This window comes from Sparus aurata, chromosome 17 (genome assembly GCF_900880675.1).
Source record: "Sparus aurata chromosome 17, fSpaAur1.1, whole genome shotgun sequence".
In the NCBI taxonomy this organism is placed as follows: domain Eukaryota; kingdom Metazoa; phylum Chordata; class Actinopteri; order Spariformes; family Sparidae; genus Sparus; species Sparus aurata.
Window position 1 is genome coordinate 12,280,597 of NC_044203.1, and position 12,631 is coordinate 12,293,227.

At 42.8% G+C, this 12,631-nt stretch overlaps 1 protein-coding gene across 1 annotated transcript in view; it reads left to right on the forward strand.

The window, feature by feature from the left end:
- The first annotated feature begins 2,488 nt into the window (after positions 1-2,488).
- Positions 2,489-12,631, forward strand: part of LOC115567664 (myelin basic protein) — a 79,222-nt gene continuing 69,079 nt past the window's right edge. The window contains exon 1 of the mRNA XM_030394473.1: positions 2,489-2,746. The gene's annotated coding sequence lies outside the window, so the exon portion shown is untranslated. The remainder of the gene's footprint in view (positions 2,747-12,631) is intronic.

A 12,631-nucleotide genomic window follows, 5' to 3' on the forward strand; every position in this document is an offset into this window, starting at 1 on the left:
TATGAAGTGGAGTTAAAAGTGCACTACTTGTCACTGAAATGAGATTAACTTTAAAGAGTAACTGCACTAGTTTTACACATTTGTGTATTTTACAGGTCTTGGGTAGTATGAAGCCTTTTTATGGCTCCAGAGAAAGCAGCATGTTATCTAATAATTTGCCTCCAGTGAGGTTACTCAGTGGCTAGTTGCATTGTGGCTAACGTGGGCACTGGATTTTAAAAAAGCTGTCCTCTGGTCTAGTATACCACTCATATAAAAAAAGATCAAAATAATACAACAGATTCGGAGTTATCGCCTTTCTTATTCCATGCATTCTTCTTCCTTTTGAAAACCTGGCGCTTACATTACCGACAGTGCGTCTTCTACTGCCACAAAAGGATTTAAAGAGTGCTGTATGGAAGATGTACTTTTGTATGCAAACCTGAAAGCTAGCATTGCCCTGGTTCCCTCAGCAAAAAGTCTGTAGGATTTTTTAATTGGATTTCGGATTATTGCCAAAAATATTTAAAGGAGAACTTCGGTCGATTTAAACATGCAGCTTCATTGCTCAAGCTACCCTTGACTTGCCAGCACCGAAGACGCGAACAAATTTGGTACAGCCATTACAGAGCTCCGTGAACGGAGACTTAGCATTGAACGCTAACAGCATGGGGTCAGAACTTTACACTGTGTTTTAAGCATCTTAACATGCTCCACATCTCACACCAAAAGTTATGCAACATCAGCAGACACCTTAGCACACAGCACTGTAGCGTGTGTGACTCAAAATGAATAAAAAAGTAGTTAAAACAGTGTGTTTGTGCAAGGAGCTACTTACCTGTTTGTTGACATCGGCGTCTTCCGGTAGCTAGACCAAACTAGTCAATCCGTCGAGCGTGCACTTACTCCCTCACTGGCGGAGACGGAAACGTATTCCAGCATTTTCGTGTTTCTGTTCATAATGTACATGTCCATGTTACAGCCTGTCATGAGCCATGAGCCTTACAATAGCCTGTTAAGCCTGTTAAGTGCACACTCGATGGATATGCTAGTTTGGTCTAGCTACCGGAAGGCACGGATGTCAACAAACAGGTGTGTGGCTGCTTGCACAAACACACTGTTTTAAATACTTTTTTATTCATTTTGAGTCATACACGCTACAGTGCTGTGTGCTAAGGTGTCTGCTGATGTTGCATAACTTTTGGTGTGAGATGTGGAGCATGTCAAGACGCTTAAAACACAGTGTAAAGTTCTGACCCCATGCTGTTAGCGTTCAATGCTACATCTCCGTTCACGGAGCTCTGTAATGGCTGGACCAAATTTGTTTGCGTCTTCGGTACTGGTAAGTCAAGGGTAGCTTGAGCAATGAAGCTGCATGTTTAAATCGACCGAAGTTCTCCTTTAATAAAAAACCCAACCCAAGTGTGTGATACTTGCACATTTTGTTCCGCAAGATAATCTTCCCAGATAAACAGCACTTTTGAAGCGTAAATGAAGTTGACACAAATAAAAAGCTAATGTTGCTGTAGGCTATAAAGAAACTACACTGCAGTTACTTGGCTTCGATGTCACCACTACTGAGGATCTTACTACAGTAGCTATAGAGCACACTTTACTATAAATTAATCAAACTGTGGGTTGCCCTATTCAGTAGTCCTATTTAACCACCTGTTAGCAACCAAACAACCTTTTTTGAGACAAGTAAATGCTTTGTAATTCCAACGTGGGTTATTAATTGACACATTTTAACTCTCCATGAATACAAAAAAAGTGCAGAGTAATGTACATATGTTGAGATGTAGTCTTTTAATAGAGAGTTTAGGATTCATAGGCTGTGAATATGCTAAGATACATGAACAGTGAAATGAAATGAATACAACTGCAGGTAGCCTTACATGTAAATATAAAGTGTATATAGTACATTAATTACATAATAAACAGCTGGGTATGTATACAGTGTAGATAAGTGCAGACATGTGCAGTGCAGCATAGTTAAATATTAATATTCTATAGGGTGGATGCAGGCTTCAGTAGGGACAGCGGTGTCCTATTTTGGCCTTGGCGGCTTCTCATAGCGTGGATGCAGCATGTAAAAAGTACATCCAATCAAACATCCTCCTGTCAACAGTTTGACTGTTGAAAGAGCCTCGCAGTATCAGCACGGGGCTGTATTATAGCTACTACAGTTTGCGGTTGATGCCACCCAGCTCTCCCTCGGCCGCGCCCTTGAGCAAGGCACTGACACTCACGATCACCGTAAAGCAGCAGATTTGTGCATCCCGGACGTGTTCGACTCGTTTTTCTATGCGCGTGAGATCTTATTTGAAAAAAAAAAAAAAAATCACGCTTCTGCTTCGCGCGCGCCGATTCAACCCTCCCTGTGGAGAGCCGCGAGCTACTAATCATGCACAGACGTGCGCCAACGTGCTTTTTACCCCACATTTTCTTGGCGGACTAAAAAGCTGCATACCGCCCCACCCCTTACAAACAACACCATCACCACTGTACCTAAATCAGGAAGCACCGAGACACGTTTTTTTTTTGTTTTTGTTTTTTTACCCTTTTCTTTTGAGTTGTTTATTTTTTTATTTATTTTTTGTGTTCACGGAGCCACTTCGTGATTACTGCGCCGGGCGAACCATACAGGGGAAAATAGGCGTTATTGTTGATGTTGTCGACGACCACCGCTGAAAGAAGACTGACAGTCGGTCACATCCAGTACGAGGCTCAGCTGTGGATGCATTTGACACAGACAAACCGGAGAAGGGTATGTGCACGGTCCAGCTGTCAACACACAACAACACAGTACAAGGCGAGAAAAAGCCAGTGTTAAAGACAGTTCCACTCGTCGATATGTAGGTAGTACGCGCCGTAGCGATAGTACATGTTATCCACGTCGACTTGTTTACTGTGCCTCACAGACGTTTCGAAAGCTGCAAGGGAAATCACTCCCCGAATGTCTTTTTCGTGCTCGCCGAAGTCAACCTAGCCGTACCTAACCTTACTGTAGCAGGTGTTTGTTTATTAAGCATCACTGTCCCCAGACAGGGTCGCCGCTTTGTCATGTGCTTTGACAGCGTCGCCCCCCGCCCCCCCCCCGCCGTTGCCGCCAGCACCACCGCGTCTACAACCACCACCCTCCCTTGCTGCGATCTCCTCGAGCCAATCCCCGTAAACACATCAAGCAATTAAACGCGTCTTTGCCCGTTGCTAATCCGAAACACCGTGTTGATCAAGACACCGGGCCTGATGTCAATCACTTGATAGATATCTTCAATTCGGCATGCATATATCACGCCGGGCAGGAGTCGAATCTTGTATAATTCAGAGGTTTGTAATTGCTTCACATTGGTTACTACCGGAAACGTGGATGTGCTTGGGTGGCTGTGGACGGCAGGAACAAACGGGAAAGAGGTTATTTTGCTTAAACTCAATTCAGTGTGCGCGTTGTTAGATTTAGAATATATATGCCGAATTAATTAAAGGGCCGTAGCGATTAATATCATGTATAACTTAATGGTGCACAAGACATGGCAATGGGTGCCCAAGTATGTAACCTTTAAATTGGAAGATTTTAAATGGCGTTTTGCACATGTACTACAAGTCGATATGAAAAGCAGTACTGTTGGCATTCATTCGGTTATATGTTGTTTGTAAAAATGTATTACTAATTCCAAGCACTTCTGTGGCTTAGAAAAATGCTCTCAACTGTGACCACATGATTAGGCCTATGTAAATAGACACAAACCTGTTGCCATGTGAAATACACTTTACATCCAACTGCATCAGCTTTATCCTGGAACTGCAAATCATTTTAGTAGAATTTAGAATATGTTTTAGGTTTGAAACCTATAGTAATAATACTTTTTTTTTTGTCTTGGCCAGTGGATAGGCTGATCAGCTGTGCTTTTAGGGAGCTAAAACATACACTGTAAAGCCTGTTTGCAATCAAGTATTACGTCACTCTGCATCCCAAGTAAGGACTGGTCTGTAGCAAGCTCCACTTGTTACTAGACTTTACATGAAAACAGGACACATACTGGTTGTATTGCCCAAACAGAACACAACAACTGTTCGCCACAGCACTGATGGTCTGTCAATGATCAGAGCTGCCAAGATGTTACAGCAGCTGCAGCATACGACCATATGACAAGATATGGCTTCTCCTTTTAACATTGTTAGTTTCTTGTGAAAAAAAAATAAATAAAAATGAGTAAGCGGGTCTCAAAGCAGTGACATGCTCACTTACTGTCACTGCTATGCACGGGCTATAAATAAAGTACTCACACATGAGTGGCTGCTTATGTCTGAACTGCACTGATTTGCTAAAGCCGGCAGCCCTGAATGTGCTCTGGACAGGGAACGCTCACCTCTGGCACTGTTTGATAGAAGCTACACGCAGCTTTAATCCTCACCTTTCTCATTTTCGTTTAGTCGATAAAGACGGAACCCGGAGCAGATCATGCGTATCAGTTGCTTCACGTGACTTGGATATCGTTGTGTCGCTGCAACATATTGTCAGATAACATGATTGTTCTCCTGATTCATTTTTGACAGAGAGACCTGAGCCGCACTGTTAGAAATGTCTTACTTGTCGAGGATAACTAACTAAACAGAAAAGCTTGTACTGACAAATGCATAGCAGGATGCCAGCAGTTGTAGCTTAACCTTCACATAACTTGAGGCAAAAGCTTCTGTTTGTCTGCGGGTACCTGAGCTGGGAACGCCAGAGGATTGCATTCTTTTGCGTTTCATAGAATTTGCCCCAGCTCAGCCAGGAGAGAAAAATGCCAAGAGGTTTGCTCAGCCGTCACGTGCGTCACTTGCATTCCTCCGTCCTTCGTGAACAGGACAAGCTCATACTAGCAGGCCTTGAGTGTAAGTTTAGCATGAAGTGACGTGAAAAAGTTTTGTGTTCTTCTTGCCAACACTTATTAGAAGTCTTCCATCCTGCTCAGTAAATGGGTGTGTGACTGCAAGCGTCTATCTGCGTTCAGCAGGTGATGCACTGAGGTTAGTCGACTTCCGTCTTCACAGACTCACAAACTTCCTGGCCTGTCTCACTTCCCCTCCCGTCTGCGCTTGTTTATGTGTGACAGGTTGAGTCACATTACCTGCTAACAAGCGTTGCGTAAGTTTTGCCCGAGGCGTGGTGCCACTCGTCAACCTGGGGTGCCGCGATGACAGCGCGTCCCGTCGTCCCCAGTGTCTTCACGGCTTGCAGTGCTTCAGCTCCTCATACTGATCGCAACAGATGGTGGAGTTGGAATATTTTGACTCCAGATTCAAGTGGAGAACTTGGGTTATTAGATAGCGAAACCCCAGGCGGCAGCGTTTGTGTATCCAAAGCGAGGAGCTTTGAGCTGATGCTTTAGGCTCGAGGCTATATCATCAGGACACCCCAGGGAGTGACAGGAGGTGTCCATGCATAACAAACCAATACAAATATACTCTCAAATTAACAAAGCGATAACTATGCCCAACATTGGACCTCTGGGAGTATTGTTTTCCCGCGAGAGTCTAATATTCCCTCAGAGCAATATGTGATCTTTGGAGAAAATAGTTCCGCAGCAGTCTTCTCGGAAATTTCAAGATGTTCTGCAGAGTAACAGCTGTTTTCTGCAATTCAACACTTGAGTGCGTGTACAAGAAAGAGAAGAAGTGTCAAAGTCTGATATTTCATTTGGTTGAATTGCCAAACCCTGAGAGCAGTTAGCTCATGTTGAGAGTGGAGGAAGCTAAGAAAGTCATGGTGTGTCAGACAGGCAGCTGGAGCCCACAGGCAAACATTGAGCTACTGTAGTTCAGCCAGACAGTCACGGCTGACTGGTCACTGAGCTGACAAAACTCCTACTTCTCCTCTAGCCTGGTCCCACATACAACTGTCCTCACGTATCCACAGTGTTGAGCACAAACCAGACTGTCATTGCTATCTAGGAGGTGTCGTGGTTGATTACGGAAAAATGGCAGTGATAAGTTGAGAGTTTGAAGCAAGTCTAACCAGAAAAGTATTCTTCTGATTGGCTGCAGATTCTTCCTAAAAACTAAGCGCTAAACATAATGCCTGTCAAAAAACGTCAGCGTTGGCTACTCATGACAAGCTTTCTGTTCTCTTGCATCACATAATTCTTCGTAATCCTTAAAGCAATGGGTCCTTGATTTTAAACACAAGTAGACTAAAGAAGGCTTTTTATTTCTGGCCTGCAATTTCTTTGCCAGCGAAAATGACCGCAGTTGCTGGTGGATGCCATTCAATATAGCTGGCTAATTAAGCTAATGTTAATGTTAGCTCCATGAGTTGGCTGAAAAAGCAGTGACTGGCTAACTGTGTGATGTGTCCAGCTGACTTATTTCATAAAAGCTTCCCCTGTGTAAGAAAATGCAGCCCTTACATTCACTTGTATGGGGCTAGTCCAGGGGTCGGCAACCCAAAATGTTCAAAGAGCCATATTGGACCAAAAAAACAAAAAACAAATCTGTCTGAAGCCGCAAAAATTTAAAAGCCTTATATAAGCCTTATATGATGGCAACACAGGCTGCAAGTGTATATTAGCTATATTAGCCTACTATCAAAATGACTAAGTAGGCTACAAATACATAATTAGCATTCATGATTAAATGTTTATTTTCCCTGCAGCGCATCCTGGAGAGAATGACACACCACGTGACTACTCTGCTGCACGATATTTGGTGCTTTAAGTTTAACTTCCATTACAATATTAATGTATAATGTTTTGTTGCATTGATGAAATTATAGAAATACAGTAAAGAAATCAGATGTCCTCCCCCCGTGTTTGGCCTTTCAGTGGTATTAATTCGATAATTTCTTCTTGCGGCCCATCAGAGTTCACATACCTGCATAACAGCGCTGTCTGTTCGATATCGATCACATCACACGACTCATCACAGGCGATTGAGTACGCTGGAGCTGAATTAATGTCCTTGATTTGCCAATTGGTGATGTCGCCTGCCATTTTAATGGCCCTATCTTTCAGTGTCTTTGCGAAGAGAGGCATGTCTTTAATTTTCTGGATTATCTCGGTTTTGTTTTTGAAGTCTGAAAATAGGTGCTCTGATATTTTGATGAATGAATCCTTCATGTAATCACCATCCGTGAACGGTTTTCCACGCTTAATTATCTCTCGGGTTGCAACAAAACTTGCAGCAGTAGTGGAGTTTGGAGATGCAATCCACTTCTTAAATCTACCTTTGCGCTCCTCTAATTTCTCCAGAAGTAATGCAATCGCACTTTTTCTCTCACTCCCAACTGGGTAGTCGGCTGCAAATTTAGCATGCCTTCCCTGGAAATGTCTTTCCAAATTACTCTTTTTGTTGTTCGACAACTTCTCATTACAAAGCAAACATGCAGGCAATCCTTCCGCATTGGCAATGAAAGCAAATGATTTGGTCCATTATTCCTTGAATCCTCTGTTCTCATCAGCTATCTTTCTCTTTTTCCCTTTGGGATCCATGGCCCTTGACACACCCGCCGGTTTGTTTACAACAGCCGCCTGCCTGGCACGGCGCCGCGCTGAAACGTGTGTGGCAGGCTATGACGCAAATCTTCGTTGACAGAAATGTTGAAATTTAATATTTATTATGCACATTTTTACAGCATTGGAAAACGTTAAGAATGTTTGTCCTCCTACAGAAACCATATTAAAACAAAAAATATATCCCCCCCCATCCATTTTCATACATTTTTGAAGAGGCTCCAGGGAGCCACCAGGGGGGCGCTAAAGAGCCGCATGCGGCTCTAGAGCCGCGGGTTGCCGACCCCTGGGCTAGTCTGTTGGTGGTAACATATGGGGCTTTGGCAAACCAACGCAGGGTTGTCTGTGTGAACTGGCTAAACATTTACTGTAACACACTCCAATGTTGAATGTGAAAGTTGTTTGATAAGTGTTTAAACTCACAAAACTGTTCCTCAACCAGTGCTCCCTGAAACATATTCCTTCATCTTTTGATATCTCAGGAACATGCCAACTGTTTATTGGTCTGAATCCCTGCTGAGCCTTTCTGTCCCCATCTTTTCCTTACTCAACAGGTTCCTATTTTCCCACAGAGGGGAAATACTTGACAGTGGGTTTGCAAGTTGTGACCCGGCTGCTTTTGAATGTAAGCTGTAATCCCACAAGTGTATGAATTTAGTAAATGACGTGTTCTTTGGCCTCGGAAGCAAAGCTCGATAGTGAGCTAGTTAGTCAACGTTTAAGGCTATAAGCTATAGCTGGACATGCTAACAATAATACATGATGTTAAAGCAGATAAAGATCATAACATTAATCCCTAATGATTTTGTTTCTCTTGTTTTTGGTTTGGATAAAAAGATACCATCCTCCAAACTTTACTTACCAAGTACTGCTCTTCCACGTCTTCCTAGATTTTTTCAAACGTGACGTGAACTAGCTCTGCCTACCTTACAAATGAGTCAAGGCTGAAAGAGGAGGAAAGAGAAGGGAAGTGACAAGACTTGATCTAGAGTTGGACTGATGGGCAATGAAATTGTAGAGACAGTGCAAAAACAGTAGTGTCTCCCTCAGAATTGCTGTAAGGCAGGATTTGTTAGCCGTTTGCGACAAGTTGGCGAGAAAATAAAAAAAAGATTGTTGCTGGTCAATGCACTATGTCTCCCTGTCCTGTTTATTATTTTCTTATGAAACCTTGCCAGTTAGGTGAACCCAAGACGACAAGTGACATTGGTGGCAGTGTTGTTTCTTTTCTGAAGTCTCTAAATCATGCAGTTTTTATTTGTGCCTGTGTTTTCTTAGCTTAGCTTCATCAGTATAGCTAGCCTGCTTACTTTGTTTCAAGTTTCAGAGGCTGAACACAACTAAGTCATGGACATGTGGTGCAGAGACAAAAGACACTTTTAGATCCAGTACCAGGATGTGCCCGGATGGGATGTGACAGTTGATCTGACTGCTCCTTTCGGTTGTGACAGGAGCTAGAGTTTTCTAGGCTGGGTGAGATAGTTGGAGGTTGCCGTCAAAGAGAGGCCATGACCTGATAGTGAGATGTTATCTTCTGTTGCATTGTTTCACTGCGGACATCATCATACGCCACTTCCAAAGGCATCGCCCCACCCTTACTTAAAACCAGCAGGCTGGATGTCAGGCTTCCTGCAGCTTAAACTCATCACTGTACAAGCAGATGCTTTCTCTTGGGGACAGATGTTGTCCTCTGACCTTAGATCTCTTGTCCAGAGTAAAGTGTTTTCACTGATAGCTACAGTATGTAACACACCATCACTATTTCTCATCTCACCATCACGCTCTCTTGTGCATCCTCTAGTTCCCTAAACACACATACACACACGGCCTGTTTTTATGACGTAATTGACTCCCGCTTGAGTCGACCGCGGTGCAGTCGCCGAGGGCCGGCCAGAGGGTTAAAAGAAGCTGTTGTCTCGCGTGCACAAGAGCAAACTTAAATCGAAACAAAGGAACCAGGCAACGGCAGACAGACGCACACGTGTTCCAGCCACTTATTGCTACAGTGGTAGAGTGAGAAATTAGTTTGTCAGCAAGTTGTGCAGCGCCATGTAGGCTCCTTATCTGATCATATATACATGCAGGGGTTATTACACATGTCTGCACATATAGTTTTCAGAAGCAAGTCTCTCTCGGATCGGCATGACTTCAGTCTAGAGAGCAGGAAACTTCCACTCTTAGATCCTTCTTGCACTTTTGGAAGGACAAGTCTTGTGGCTGCAGTTTGCTGTAACAGATCTAGAAAGTAGCCATGTAGACTACCCTAAACCACATGACACTTGCTTATATTTGATCTTCATAATAATAACAGTAAATGTTTAGGTTGATCACCAGACAGGATGTATAAATCTACAATGATAATATACAACTTTGACTATCCACACTGCTTTTTCTGCTTCTTGTCCTCTGTGTATGACACTCTGGTGACCCCCGTCTAAGTGGAGGCACTGACCCTCAAAACCCTTAAATCCCAAAAGAACAAAATATCACCACCATGACGTTCACATTCCCAAAAGATTATTTGTTTTTTTTCTTTTTGCCTTTGTGGGAAAATGTTGTACTGTAGAGTGAGAATGTGAACATGCCATAAAAGACAGCACACCACAATGTTTACTAGGCTCTTCGCAGGTTTCTGTGAGTCATAGTCTTGAAAAAGTCGGTTTCATGCCCGCTGACCCCTTTGCTTGAGGAAGTATCACTCAGACAGCACATTCCCTGTGGTGTGAAATCCTCAGCACTGTCGTAATTGTTCTCCAAAATGAAAGCAGAAATGTGCTCACTGCAGGTTGATAAAGCAAGTAAGGTATTGTTCTGACTGTTCCCAGGGGTTTTATTGCAGCACTTGTTGCAGAGTAATCCATTCTTTCCTTTGGCAGCGTTATAAAAAAGCTCATGTGATCTTGACGTTGAGATTTATGTTGCAGCAAGGTAATATCCCGTTCATCTTCACAGGCCTATAGACAGTATAAAAAAACAGCGGCAGCTCATCTGTTCAGACTGATGAAAAAAGGGATTGTCTTTTTACCATTTGCCGAAAAGTTACCTGAACCAAATTCCCAGGAGGCAGAAGATTTTCAGTACGATTCCTCTAGCTGTTTGGCAATCTTCAATATATCTCTGTTTCTACAAAAAAAAAACTGTTTTTGATGATCTCTGTTCTACTGTTCAAGTGTAAAATTGATACCTGAAATAGTTACAAAGGCGACAATATAGGGCTGCAAACGGAAGACACACAGCGGAGGTTTACTTAGATGACAGCTGGCGGGTTTTTTTCCTAGCCGATGAACCCCCTCCTAATCTGTGTTGAAGTCATGAAAAAACTATAGCATATGATGTGGATGTGAAACGGCCTCAGGTAATTCCAGCTCAGACACACAGATAATTGCTCATACGTACTGCAGAGTCTGCTTTGAGTGGTAATGGATTCTTCCAGGTGCTAGCTTGCATTCGTCCACATTATTATAAGAGCTTGTTCCATCCTAATAATTTATCTGAAATGCAAACAGGACTGTTTGCACAGATGTGCTCAGACATACCTGCCAATTAACACCAATTTACATGGGGTTAAAATCGAAACGGGCAGTTGAATGCTGCTTTCTCTCGCACTGCCTCACAATACCTTCCTACACTTTTCTAAATTACAGGTAAAATATATAAAGTATAAAGGAAAAATGGTTATTTTTGATACATACATATATAGTACTGCTGCTGAGTTGTAATTGCTGGCCTTGTATCAACCCCCCTCTGTGCCTCTCTCTCTCTCACACACACACACACACACACACACAAGCTATTATGCAACAGTCTTTTCTTGCAAGTCCTCGCAGGATCGCAGCTTTGATTGTGTAATACTGAAACTGGCTGTGAGGCCTCACATTCAGTTTCACAGAATGCCTGCGACGTCTCCCCATGTCCAACAAACATTGGAGTCCATATCAGTTTTATGCTAAACTGAACGCGCAAGCCACAGGCAACATGATTGTATCCCTTTGTTGCATATTTTTAGTTTGTGCTCTCCGTGTGTGTTGTGGCTCCACCACCAGCACACTCAGAAATAATTCAGCTGCTTCTCTTGAGTTCAGAAATGAAATTTAAAGGAAGTTGTGAGGTTTTTTTGGTATCAATGTTTCGCTCAGCAGCTAAGCAGCTTAAAGCCTTTCAAAAACAATTTGTTTGGAGATGCCAATTTATTTTTAAAAAGTCACAAGCTTGTGTGGCAAATCTCATGGCTGGTTGTATCATGGAGGTAGAGTGGAGTTTTGGCTTAGAGCAGATACGTGTGTTATATAAAAGTGTGCTATAAAAAGCCACTTCTATGTGGAAAACCGCACTAAAAGCCAGGATGCTGTTCTTTATAGTTCTGGCTACGTTAGGTATAACTGCTCTGTGGGGTAGTGCTGGGCGGTATACCGGTTCACACCGAATACCGGTGTATATTTTTGTTATGATATGAATTTTTTATATACTGCCATACTGGTGTATTTGATTACAAAACGTATGGAACGCTACGCTATGCCGCACGTCACTGTTCACGCCCAACTTCGTGCTTCACGTCACATCACATGTTTATGCCTACCTGAGTGGCGGCTTTTTGGGAAAGAAGGAATATTAAACCTCCCTTTTAGATAGACAGGGCGGCAGAGTGCAGCCTTTACGTTGCAGCAAATGTGTCGCCTTTTCTATCTAAAAGGAGCTAGTAATTCCTCTCTCAACCAGTAGAAAATGCTGTGAACACCTGATTATACATAAAAAAACATACCGTCATATACCGTGAAACCGTTAGAATTCTGAAAAATACCGTGATACACATTTTTGGTCATACCGCCCAGCACTACTGTGGGGTCTGTCTTCTTTTCTAAGTTCGATGTCTAATATTTTCAGGGATGTGAAAGAATTTTAATAACATTTCAAATGTTACCTCACCCTTCAAATTTGAAATGTAAAGACACTCGGACACACACATACAGTATTCACACACACACACACACACACACACACACACACACACACACACACACACACACACACAGCCTCTTTTTTATCCATGTAATACGCTGACAGGATCAGAAAGGGCTTACTGTCAAGAATCAAAGCTGTAACCAGTCTTATTCTTAATACCCTTTTTCAGTCTAACTGTGTTGGCTTTATTTGATGCTTGA